This window comes from Trachypithecus francoisi, unplaced genomic scaffold (assembly GCF_009764315.1).
Source record: "Trachypithecus francoisi isolate TF-2019V2 unplaced genomic scaffold, Tfra_2.0 Lachesis_group2, whole genome shotgun sequence".
In the NCBI taxonomy this organism is placed as follows: domain Eukaryota; kingdom Metazoa; phylum Chordata; class Mammalia; order Primates; family Cercopithecidae; genus Trachypithecus; species Trachypithecus francoisi.
Window position 1 is genome coordinate 87,644,541 of NW_022681465.1, and position 12,273 is coordinate 87,656,813.

Consider the following 12,273-nt stretch of genomic DNA (forward strand, 5'->3'; position numbering starts at 1 on the left):
TCTTACTAAACTTAATTTCAAGAGTAAAAAAATCACCAAACTTTACTTATCTTCTGATACTGTGGCTTAAATCTATTGGACAGACATTTGTGCCTTTGGTTGACATATAGAAAAAAATTGAATAAATACTAGGGAGAGCAGAGTTTAAGGTAAGCTAAAACTGAAAAAAATAAATAAAATAGTACTCAATCCTATCCGAGGCAAACTGATGTCACTCATTTGGATTGCAGCTATACAAGGTCACCCTATTTGACATCATTCTTGTTTGGTAACATTTTGCTCAATCTCCTATTCCTTTCTATAAAACACCAGATTTTTATTCATCAGCCTGCAGAACTCTTTCAAGTATTAAGACTAACCAAAACTTTGGATTGAATAGTAGGTTCAGAAGACTTCCGAACCTTCAAGATCAAATGGGAAGCTAATGGAAGATTTTAAAGCAGTGGTCCTTTCCCATTGCATTTCATGTTTTTCCCCCTTTTACATAGAATTTAGAGCGTTGCTTTCAGAAAACATACCTGGGAATTAATGAATGATTCAGGAGTGCTCTTCTAGAGGACGGAGTTCATTCTTTGTTTATCCAAATCATTATTTAATGATAAACAGGTGAGGGGAGAGAACTTAGCATTAGTCCCGGTGCCAGCCAAGGGATAATTATAGTTAGCATTTCTGTAGTGTAGACGCTGATCTAAGCACTTTACACATAATTAAATCATTTGATCCTTGCAACAACCTTATGAGAGGGGGTTTTGTTTTGTTACCTTCATGTTACAGGGGAGGAAATTAAGATCCAGGGAGGTTAAGAAAGTTGTTCAATGTCACGCAGTTCTCAGGTGACCGAACTAGGATTTGAATTGTAGGCAGACTGCTCCACAGTCTGTGTTCTTATCTACTGCACTATTTTGCCTCACATTGATCACTAGAACTAGAAGGATGGGGTAGCATGGACTAGCGGATAGAGCCAGACCCCTGCCACCCCCACGGCAGCATCACCATCACCACTATCACCAGCAGCAGCCTTAAATACTGTTGAGGGTTGAATCATGGCCCTCCAAAAGATATGCCCACGCTCTAAACTCTGGGGCCTATGGATGTGACCTTCCTTATTTGGAAAAAGAATCTGTACAGATATAATTAAATTAAGGACCTTGAGATGAGGAGACCATCCTGGATTAGACAGGTAGACCTGAAATCCAATGAGAAGTATCCTTCTAAAAGAAGGGCAGAGGGATATTTGAGGCAGAAAGAAGAGAAGAACACAGAGAAGAGGAAGTGGCAATGTGGCCCTGGAAGCAGAGAAGGAAGTGATAAGGCCGTAAGCAAAGAAATGGTGACAGCCACCAGGAGCTGGAGGAGGCAAAGAGCAGATTGCCCCTCAAAACCTCCCAGAGGCTGAATGGCCCTGCTGTGTTTCAGACTTCTGGCCTCCAGGACTGTGAGAGAAAATATTTGTTATTTTAAGCCACCTCGTTTGTGGTAATTTACTACTTCAGCCTCAGGAAACTAACACAGATACTATATATTGATAGAGTATTTTTTGGTTTCTAAAATGCTTTGGCATGCATACCTGGCTTCAGTTCTACCCCCTATGGTTTAGTTTGGGGACCCAGATCCACCATGAAATGGCTGTGGGACTTTGTGCAAGTCATCACCCTCTCTGGCCTCTATCTTTTCATCTGTAAAATGAGGCAGGTTATGATGCTCGCACTGTGTCCCCCACCAAAGTACTGTGAAGATTCAATGGGAAGACACGCTCATGGACTTGCTATACTGACAAGTTGTATTTGATGCTGAGCTCTTTTCACCTATCCTTGGGTGATAGCTCCCTCACTGCCTGGAAGAGGATGTGGGCACCATAAACACACCTGGAGGGAGTGTGGGCCTGCTTCTGCCACCTCCTTCATCAGCATGGTGCAAGCCTGAGGGTGAGGGCTGGGCGTGGAGAGCCCAAGGCCACTGGGAGGCAGGACAGGGAGGGAAGTTTAACAAGACTGTGCTTTGCCATGGGTTCAGTCATCTTATGAGCTGAGGCTTGGTGTCCCAAGGCTGACTTCTCAAGAAACATTTGGTCTAAGAGCAGAAAGGTGGAAAGGTCTGTTCCCTATTAGCCCTTGTTCTCTGCATGACCAGAAGCCAGGGACCACCCGTGAAGGTGTGAGTAGAAGTTCATTTTCCTGCTGACCTTTCAATCCAGAGCCTTTGGGTGATGATGGCTCTGAAAGGTGGTAATTAGTACTAATCGAGGTGATGGTTTTGTGAAGCTGACACCCATCCATTAGGAAATGGACTGAGGCCAAGGGACCAGCCACTCAAACAGGGGACAAAAAGCTAAAAAATCAATGCGTGGCCAAACTCTGCACAATTAGTGTGCTCCTCCAACCATGCTTTAGTGCACAAAGAGAATCCTTGCAAGGATAGAAAATGGGAGCTCCAAGGTTGAATGCCACACTAAGCCTTGGAATAGAGACATAAACAATGACAAGGAAGAAGAGACACAGTGGGAGAGAGAAGAGGAATAGGGGGAGGGCAACTCAGTGTGCTTTTATAAGGGACAGAATACATGCGGGCAGACGAGAACAGCACGCATTAAGCCAAGGGCACTCACTCATCTACATTCAGTTTAAAGTGATTTCCTGATTTTTCATGAGTTATGCCACTTGCATTCTATCAAATTTGTTTCCTGTTCCTTTACTCCAGTGAGTCTCCATAGATACCCAGAATTCTGCTAAAATTTGGCATCATCAAGGAACAAAACCTTCACTCAGGTTATTGCAATAACTTTGTAACTTCTCTTTTCCTTATGTCCCATCCAAACCATCCTCTACACTTAAGCACAGTGATTTTTTGAAAAGACAAATCTGAAAGTGTAACTCCCCTGCCTAAACCTTCCACTGGCTTGCTATTGCTATTGTACTTAAGATAAAACCTCAAGTCCCTAGCATGGCCTGCCACGTGCTCTGGCTGTTGCCTACCTCCCCAGGCCCTCTGGGTGCCGCTCTCTGCATCACTCTCCACCCTCCTTTCCACCCTCTGTTCTGGCTCAGTGTCTTCAAATAAGTCATTCATTCATGTACATACAGTGTAAGTATGTGTGTATGTAGACATATATGGAAGCAGATAACCAAGTTAGATATCCCTTTGACTAGATAGCTCTTTCCCCTATAATGTGTATGCCTAAGTGCAATTTTTTTTACTTCTGACACACACAGAAGCCTTCTCAGACTCTCTCCGTTTAATTATGTGCCCTTTACTAATTTTTCATAATTCTCATAACATGATTTTCACCTTAATAGCTCTTACTACAAATTATATGTGTGTGTATGATTCATGTGTATATGTATATATTCATATTAAAAGATCAACTACTGTTAGCTTTTAAACTGATGTAAGAGTCTTTAGAAATAGGCAAACAGGTTAGAAACACTTTTCTTCCTTTGTTACTTCCTTCCTTTTCTTTTTTCCTTCTCTTTGCTTTGTTCTTTTCTCTTTTTTTAAAATACAGGTGTAAATATAGAAGGGTGGATCATATATATGTATATATGTACATATATAGATTCCTATATGTATATATGTACATAAGTCATGGTTTGCCTTTTTACTCCTCCACTAAATTGTTAGCTCTAAGAAGTGCGACATGTATGCTTTGTTCTCTGCGGTAAATTCAGTGCCCCAACCCCAGATATTCTGGGATTTGATTGGTCAGGGGTGGGGTGGGGTCGAGCACTTGCATTCATGGAAAGTTCCTCAGGTGGTTCTCAGGTACAGCCGAGTGCAGAGCTGTTTATCTAACCTAGCTCCATCATTTTAAGAAGGAAGGAGCTGAGGCCCAGAGAGGTCACCTGACTTAGTCAAGGTCTCTTGGAGCTGGCTATTAGCAGATTGAGACAAGGATCCAGTTCTTATAGGGCCTAGTCTCTTTGCACACTATAATGTCCCTTCACTTAAGTTGGAGAAGCTCTGTCACTGAGTAGAGAAAGGTTCCTTTCAGATCTTTGCATTCTTGGAGGATGACTAACTCATGTTTGTTAGCCTGGGACTTTCCAGGTTTCAGTACTTTAGGTCTTGTGGGTCTCAGGTAAAGGAAACAAAAATATGCCACTCCAAAATATACTTCTTTGGCATATTTTGATATGACTGTTCACCGGAACTGCAAACCACAGGCAAAGCTTTGAAAAGCTGTCTTTTGGGGATGGGGGGCAGAGAGAGATTTGCATCTGTAGAGGAAATCTACATTAGTGAAATGAAGTTAACAGCAGATGCAAACAGAGTTTTCTGAGGCCTCCTTTATCCAGATCTAGGAAAGATTAAATCACAGGAAAGAAGGACTAAAATTCTGACACTTTAAAGGGTCTGACAGATAAAGCTTTACCACATAAGAACAGGATACTGTCTGTTCTTTCTGAGGGCTGCTACCCACGGGGCTCTATCTGCCTAACGAGATAGCCTTTGCTCACCATGCCTTTTCTCCCTCTTCCTCCAATAACTTGTCTTGCCATGCCCCCAGGCCTCTATTCCTTGCTGTATGGCGTATAACCTTCAGCCATCTGGCTCTTTTGAGTCTCATACTTTGTGTGTGGCTTCTGTGTCCATATGCACATCAATAAAATTTGTACACTTTTTTCTTCCTGTTAATCTGCCTATTGTTAGTTTGTTTTATAGACTCAAATTATTTAAACTTCAGAAGCAAGAGGGAAAGAAATTCTCTTCATCCCTACACAGGCAAGCTGAGATGGTTGGCATCACTGTTTGCACAATCACTGAGTCCAAGTTAGGAAAGAGAAGCAATGTCATGCAGTGATTGAAACCCAAATTCTGAAGCTAGACTCATCTAGGCTTGAACCTGACTTGCCAATTAGATGATGACCTTAGGCAATCTTCAGTTTCTTTATCTGTAAGAAGGGAGAAATAATGTTATATGCCTCAAACAGTTGTGAAGATGAAATTAGCTAATATTTGTAAAGCACTTAGCACAAAGCCTTGTTCATAGTAAAAGATCAATTATGGTTAACTTTTAAACTGATGTAAGAGTCTTTATAAATAGGTAAAAGGACAGATACACTTTTTCCTTTTCTCCTTCCTTCCTTTTCTTCTTTCCTTCTCTGTTCTTTTTTCTTTTAACGTACATGTGTAAATATGAAAGGGAGGTGTGTTTCTGAAGGTCTAGCAATTACTAGAGCACTAAAATACCTCTTTTTTTTTTTTTTAAACCAGCCCTCATTACTGCCTGTCAGCTCTAAATGCCACCCAGACATTTCTAGGTAGTGCAATTTTGCCCTGCCAAGTGAAAGCATTTCACTGGGCTCAATCATTAGGCAGCTATTTAAAACAACTTTCTTTCAGAGCTTCTCCTTCCCTTGGGCATTCATACTGAAGACTCTGTCAAAGTGCCTATTTCCTGGAATCTGGCTTTAGCAGACTTCCCAGAGGTTGGTACACCAGACTAATCATTTTTCTAAGGCGGCACTCGAGTCCTCAGGATACCAGTTGAATCTGATCCACATGGTAGCTCTGGGAACACAAAATGCTAATGATGTGGAACTTAGGGCACTGATATTTATTCTTTTGTTGTTTGCTTATTTATTTATTATCTGTGTAGGCCAACCAAAAGATAAATTTGGGACCAGCCTCAAAAGAGGTAATTGGAGTGTTCATTCAGTAGTCTCAGCTTGCTTGCACTGGCCATCTTTATGTCTTGAGTGAGTCCATATTAGAAATGATGGTGTCGGCCGGGCGCGGTGGCTCAAGCCTGTAATCCCAGCACTTTGGGAGGCTGAGGCGGGCGGATCACGAGGTCAGGAGATCGAGACCATCCTGGCTAACATGGTGAAACCCCGTCTCTACTAAAAAAATACAAAAAACTAGCCGGGCGAGGTGGCGGGCACCTGTAGTCCAGCTACTCGGGAGGCTGAGGCAGGAGAATGGCGTAAACCCGGGAGGCGGAGCTTGCAGTGAGCTGAGATCCGGCCACTGCACTCCAGCCTGGGCGACAGAGCGAGACTCCGTTTCAAAAAAAAAAAAAAAAAAAGAAATGATGGTGTCTTTGTAGAAGGATGAACTAAGCAGAAACGTAGAAAAATCAGAGTTTTTGAGATTCAACTTTGAAGATAACCTCCTCCAATTCCTTTGAGAGTATTGCTCATTTAATACTTGGTTATACTGTAACATTTTGCAATCCACCAGGAAATCACGCTAACAGTAACTGCTCATCAAACAGTGACAAGAGGATTTGGGGAAGGCAAACAGCTGCAGATTCAGATGTGGGAGGGAGGTGGGCAGGTGATGGGGGAATGAATCTTGGGTGTCCACATGCCAGGGAGAGGCTCAGCCAGGAACGACACTCCAGGGTGACTGACAGTCAGTGGAACTTGCTATTCTAATCAGCAATAAAAAGGAATGAGCTGTTGCCATACACACAACTGGGATGGATATTAAAATAAATGTGGTGAGAGAAAGAAGCCAGACCAAGAAAAAAAAAAGCACCTACTGCCTTTCATTTATATACAATTCTAGAAAATGGAAACTATTCCACTGTGACAGAAAGCAGATTAGTAGTTGTCTGTGACTGCACTACCACCATTCAACCTGTTTCTTAGGTCAGTAACTTGGCATCACCTTGAATCGTCCTTCTTGCTCTCACTCCTGGTCCCCACGACTCAGTGGACAGGCCCTAAAGAGTCTACCTTTTAAATTTTGTTGGTAATCACCCTTTTCTCACTATTGTCATGGTCACTTTCTTAGGTCAAATCTTCATACAGCTTCTCTATTTGTTATTTGTAGTAGTCTCTAACTGGTTCCCTTCCCTCTATTTCCCGCCTATTCTAATTTATCCTTCATACTGTTTTCAGAATAACCATAAACTGTTTTCCATCTTTAAATATAAAAAAATTATAAAATATTTTAAAAATCATTTAAAATGTGCATAGAATTACAAACACCTCAGTGCCTATAACCCAGGTTTAAGAACTGTTCACATTTTGGAATTTCTCTTTTGTATATTATTATGAAAGGAACTTCTCTTTTAATGGAACCATCTTTGCTCTACTTCCCATCTTCTACGCCATGGGTGCTCCTCAGTTTCCAATACTGTCATGTATTTGTATATATCTATTCAGCTCGTGTTGTGTACTTTTACTAAATATATGTATTCCTGTTTAAAAATTAAATAAGTGGTATAATATTGTATATGTCATTCTGCAACCTACTTTATGACAAGTGTTGATAACTATGTGTGCTGATATCGATGAAGATGAAATTGACTCTATACTGCTACATAATATTCTCTTACTACATTGTACATTATGCATTATCTTGTGGGTGGGGCATTTATGCTGTTTCTAGTTTTTTGCAGTTAATAGAATTTTAGAAATAAATATCCTTGTGTATGTCCTTGTAGTGAGCTGAATGATGTCCTCAAAGATATGTTCATGTCCTAATGCCTAAAATCTGTGAATATCATCTTATATGGCAAAAGATGTTATTAAGTTTAATATCTTAAGATGAGGAGCTTATTCTGAATTATCTGGGTGAGTTCTAAATACAATCCCATGTGAGAAAGAGAGGCAGAGGGAGGTTCAATATCACACATGCAGAGGAGAAGGCAATGTGAACATAGAGCAGAGATGCAGCCATAAGCCAAGGAAAGCCAATAGACACCGGAAGTGGAAGAGACAAGGAATGCATTCTCCCATAGGGCCTTTGAAGGGAGCTCAACCCTGCTTCACCTGCATTTCAGGCATCTGGCCTCCCGACCTGTGAGAGAATAATTTTTGTCGTTTTAAGTCAAACAAACTTGTGTTAATTTGTTATGGCAGCCACAGGCGCTAATACAGTCCTGTATTACATTGTATAGTAATTTTCCATGGATTTAAACTTACGAGTCACAGGGCATGTGCGATTTCCACTTTATTTAGATATTTAGTGAGTGTGTTATTTGCAATTGCAAAACTATGGAACCAGCCTAAATGCCCATCAATTAACAAGTGGATAAAGAAAATGTGGTAGATATGCACCATGGAATACCATTCAGCCATAAAGAGGAACAAAATAATGGCATTCACAGCAACCTGGATGGAATTAGAGACTACTATTCTAGGTGAAGTAACTCAGGAATGGAAAACCAAACATCAAATGTTCTCACTCATAAGTGGGAGGTAAGTTATGAAAATTCTAAGGCATAAGAATGATACATTGGACTTTAGGGACTTGAGGGAAAGAGTGGGAAGGGGATGAGACATAAAAGACTACACATTGGGTACAGTGTACACTGCTCGGGCAATGGGTTCACAAAAACTCAGAAATCACAGCTGAAGAACTTACTCATGTAACCAAACATGACCTGCTTCCTAAAAACCCATTGAAATAAAAAATAAATTTAAAAAATAAAATAAAATGAGCTAAAAAGAGTGCCAACTAAATTTTAAAAAGATATTTAGCAAGTGTGTTAATATTTTATTTTATTTTATTTTTCAAGACATGGTCTCACTCTGTCACCCAGACTGGAGTGCAGTGGCATGATCATGGCTTCCTGCAAACTTGACCTACTGAGCTCAATGATCCTCCCACCTCAGCGTCCCAAGTGGCTGGGACCACAGGTGCACACAACCACACCTGGCTAATTTTTGTATTTTTTGTAGAGATGGGGGTCTCGCCACATTGCCCAGGCTGGTCTCAAACTCCTGAATTCAAGCAATCCTCTCACTTCAGCCTCTCCAAGTGTTGGGATTAAAGATGTGAGTCACCACTCCCAGCCACCAGTGTGTTAATTTACACTCACCAAGCAGAGTATGCTCCTTTCCATTTCCCACATCTTGGCCAATTGTTGATACTGTTGGACTTTAAAGTCTTTGTCAATCCAAAGTGTGTAAAGTAGTATTTCATTATTATTTTACTTGCATTTCCCTGATTACACGTGAAGCTGATAATATTTTTGTATGATTCTTGGTCATGTAGATTTCCACTTCAGTGAGTTTCCTGTTCATAGTCTCCACCCGTTTTTTTTTTTTTTTTTTTTTATGTTTTTCTTATTACTGCAGTGGTCCTTTACATTTGCAAATACTAATCCTCAGTCTGTCACTTATGGTTCAAATATTTTCTGTAAGTCTGTAGGTTGTCTTTTAACAATGATGTAATTTGAGATAAAGAAGCTTTACATTTTAATTAAATTTTTATCAAAAATTTCAATTAAAGTTTTATCAAAATTTTAAAGATTTACCAAACTTGTTCGTCATAAGTCATACTTTTTTTGTCTTGTCTAAGAAATCATTCCCTACCTTCAATTCATGAAGATTTTCCTATTAAATGTATACACTGTCTTAAAGTCCTATTTTTCACATTTGGTCTTTAATTTATTCAGAACTTTATATTAGTCTGTTCTTGGATAGCTATAAAGAACTATCTGAGACTGGATAATTCATAAAGAAAAGAGGTTTAATTGGGGCATGGTTCTGCAGGCTGTACAGGAAACATGGCTGAGGAGGCCTCAGAAAACTCACAGTTATGGCAGAAGGCAAAGGGGAAGGAGGCACATCTTACATGGCTGGAGCAGGAGAAAGAGAAGACAAGGGGGGTGGTGTTATACACTTTTAAGCAACCAGGTATCATGAGAACTCACTATCATGAGAACAGTAAGGAGGAAATCTGCCACCAAAATCCAATTACCTCCCAGCAGGCCCCTCCCCAAGACTGGGGATTACAATTTGACATGGGATTTGGATGGGGACAAAAATCCAAACCATATTATTCTACTCTGGCCCCTCCCAAATCTCATGTCCTTCTCACATTGCAAAATACAATAATACCTTCTCAGCAGTCCCCCAGGTCTTAACTCATTTCAGCATTAACTCAGAAGTCCATCTGAGGTTGGGCATGGTGGCTAATGCCTGTAATCCCAGCACTTTGGGAGGCTGATGTGGGTGGATCACCTAAGGTCAGGAGTTCGAGACCACCCTGGCCAACATGGCAAAGCCTCATCTCTACTAAAAATACAAAAATTAGTCAGGCGTGATGGCAGGCACCTGTAATTCCAGCTACTCAGGAAGCTGAGGCAGGGAGAATTGCTTGAACCCAGGAGGTGGGGGTTGCAGTGAGCTATCATGCCACTGCACTCCAGCCTAGGCGACAGAGTGAGACTCCTTCTCAAAAGAAAACCGAAAAAGCAAAAATGAAAACAAAGTATCATCTGAGACAAGGCAAGTCCCTTCTGCCTATGAGCCTGTAAAATAAAAAACAAGCTAGTTACTTCCAAGATGCAATAGGGGTATAGGAATAAGGTAAGCCCTTCCATCCCAAAAGGGAGAAATTGGCCAAAAGAAAGGGGCTGAAACCCAGCAGAGCAGTCATTAAATCTTAAAACCCCAAATCAATCTCCTTTGACTCTATGTCTTACATCCAGGCCATACTGATGCAAGAGGTGGGATCCCAAAGCCCTTTGACTCTATATCTCACATCCAGACCATACTGATGCAAGGGGTGGGCTCCCAAAGCCTTGGGCAGCTCTGCCTCTGTGGCTTTGCAGGGCTCAGCCCCCACAGCTGCTCTCAGAGGTTGGTGTTGAGTGTCTGTGGCTTTTCCAGATATACAGCACAAGCTATCAGTGTATCTACCATTCTAGAGTCTGGAGAACAGTGACCCTCTTCTCACAGCTCCAGTGGGCAGTGCCCCAATGGTGACTCTGTGTGTGAGCTCCAACCCCACATTTTCCCTCTGCACTGGCCTAGTAGAGGTTCTCCTTGAGGGCCCCACCTCTGTAGCAGATGTCTGCCTGAACATCCAGGCTTTCCCACAGAACTCTAAAGCAGTGGCACAATGCTGCCAGGTTCTTTGCTAACACATAACAAAAGTGACCTTTGCTCCATTTCCCAATAAGTTCCTCATCTGCATCTGAGACTTTCTCAGCCTGGCCATCCCTGTCCATCAGCATTTTGGTAAAAACCATTTAGTAAGTCTCTAGGAAGTTCCAAACTTTCCTTCATCTCCCTGTCTTCTTCTTAGCCCCCTAGACTGCTCTAACCTCTCTGCCTGTTACCCAGTTCCAAAGCTCCTTCCACATTTTCAGGTACCTTTATAGCAATGCCCCACTCCTAGGTACCAATTTTCTGTATTAGTTTGTTCTTGCATTGCTGTAAAGAAGCACCTCAGACTGGGTAATTTATAAAGAAAAGAGGTTTCGTTGGCTCATGGTTCTGCAGGCTATACAGGAATTATAGCTGGGGAGGCCTCAGGAAACTTCCAATCATGGCAGAAGGTGAAGGGGAAACAGGCACATCTTACATGGCTGGAACAGGAGGAAGAGGAGAGAAAGGTGCTACACACTTTTAAACAACCAGATCTCATGAGAACTCACTCACTATCAGGAGAACAGCAAGAGGGAAATCCACCCCATGACCCAGTCACCTCACACCTGGCCCCTCCTTCAAGATTAGGGATTACAATTTGACATGAGATTTGCACAGGGACTGAATCCAAACCATATAAAACTTATTTTTTAGAATATTATGAAGTAGGAACATAACTTCATCTTTTTTCTATATGACAGTCACTTGTACCATTTTCACACTGGTTTGTAATGCCACCTGGATCACATACAAATCACACAACTTGTGCCTTCTGCATCTCTATTTAGTTTTGCAATCTACTGATCCATATGCCTGTGTCAGTGCCAGACTGTCTCAATGATATAGATTTATATGTCAGGACTAGCCTCCTTCTTAGTGTTCTCTTTTTTGAATGTTGTTTTGTCTATTCTTGAATCTTTAAACTTCCAAATGAATTTTAGAATTGTTTAGTTTCATTATATATTATCTTACTTCTTTCATCAGAATTGCATTGAATTTACAGGTTAATTTTTGGAAAATTTACAGGTTTACAGCACTGAGCCTTATCATTGTTTAGTAAGGCAGATTAAAATCAAAGTATGTCTGTAGTTATTACATTGCGAATAGCACAAAAACTTTGAGTAAAATTCTTCCAGTATTCCGTAACTATTATCTAATTCAGCAAAGACATCATTCCCTAAGGAATGCCCACAACACATCTTCACAGTTTCACTTAGTTAACATAATAAAAATATCAACCAACATTCCTATCAGAACCATACTCATTCATCACTGGTTGGCTACAGAAGCAAGAATTCAGCAAAAAAGCAATGAAAGTATTCTGTGAACATCATTTGGCTTTATCCAATTTATAATAAAGAGCTTTATATATCTTATTATTATTTATAAATTATGTGATACATAACCTTTATATCAGAACGTATAATATGCTTTTGTATAA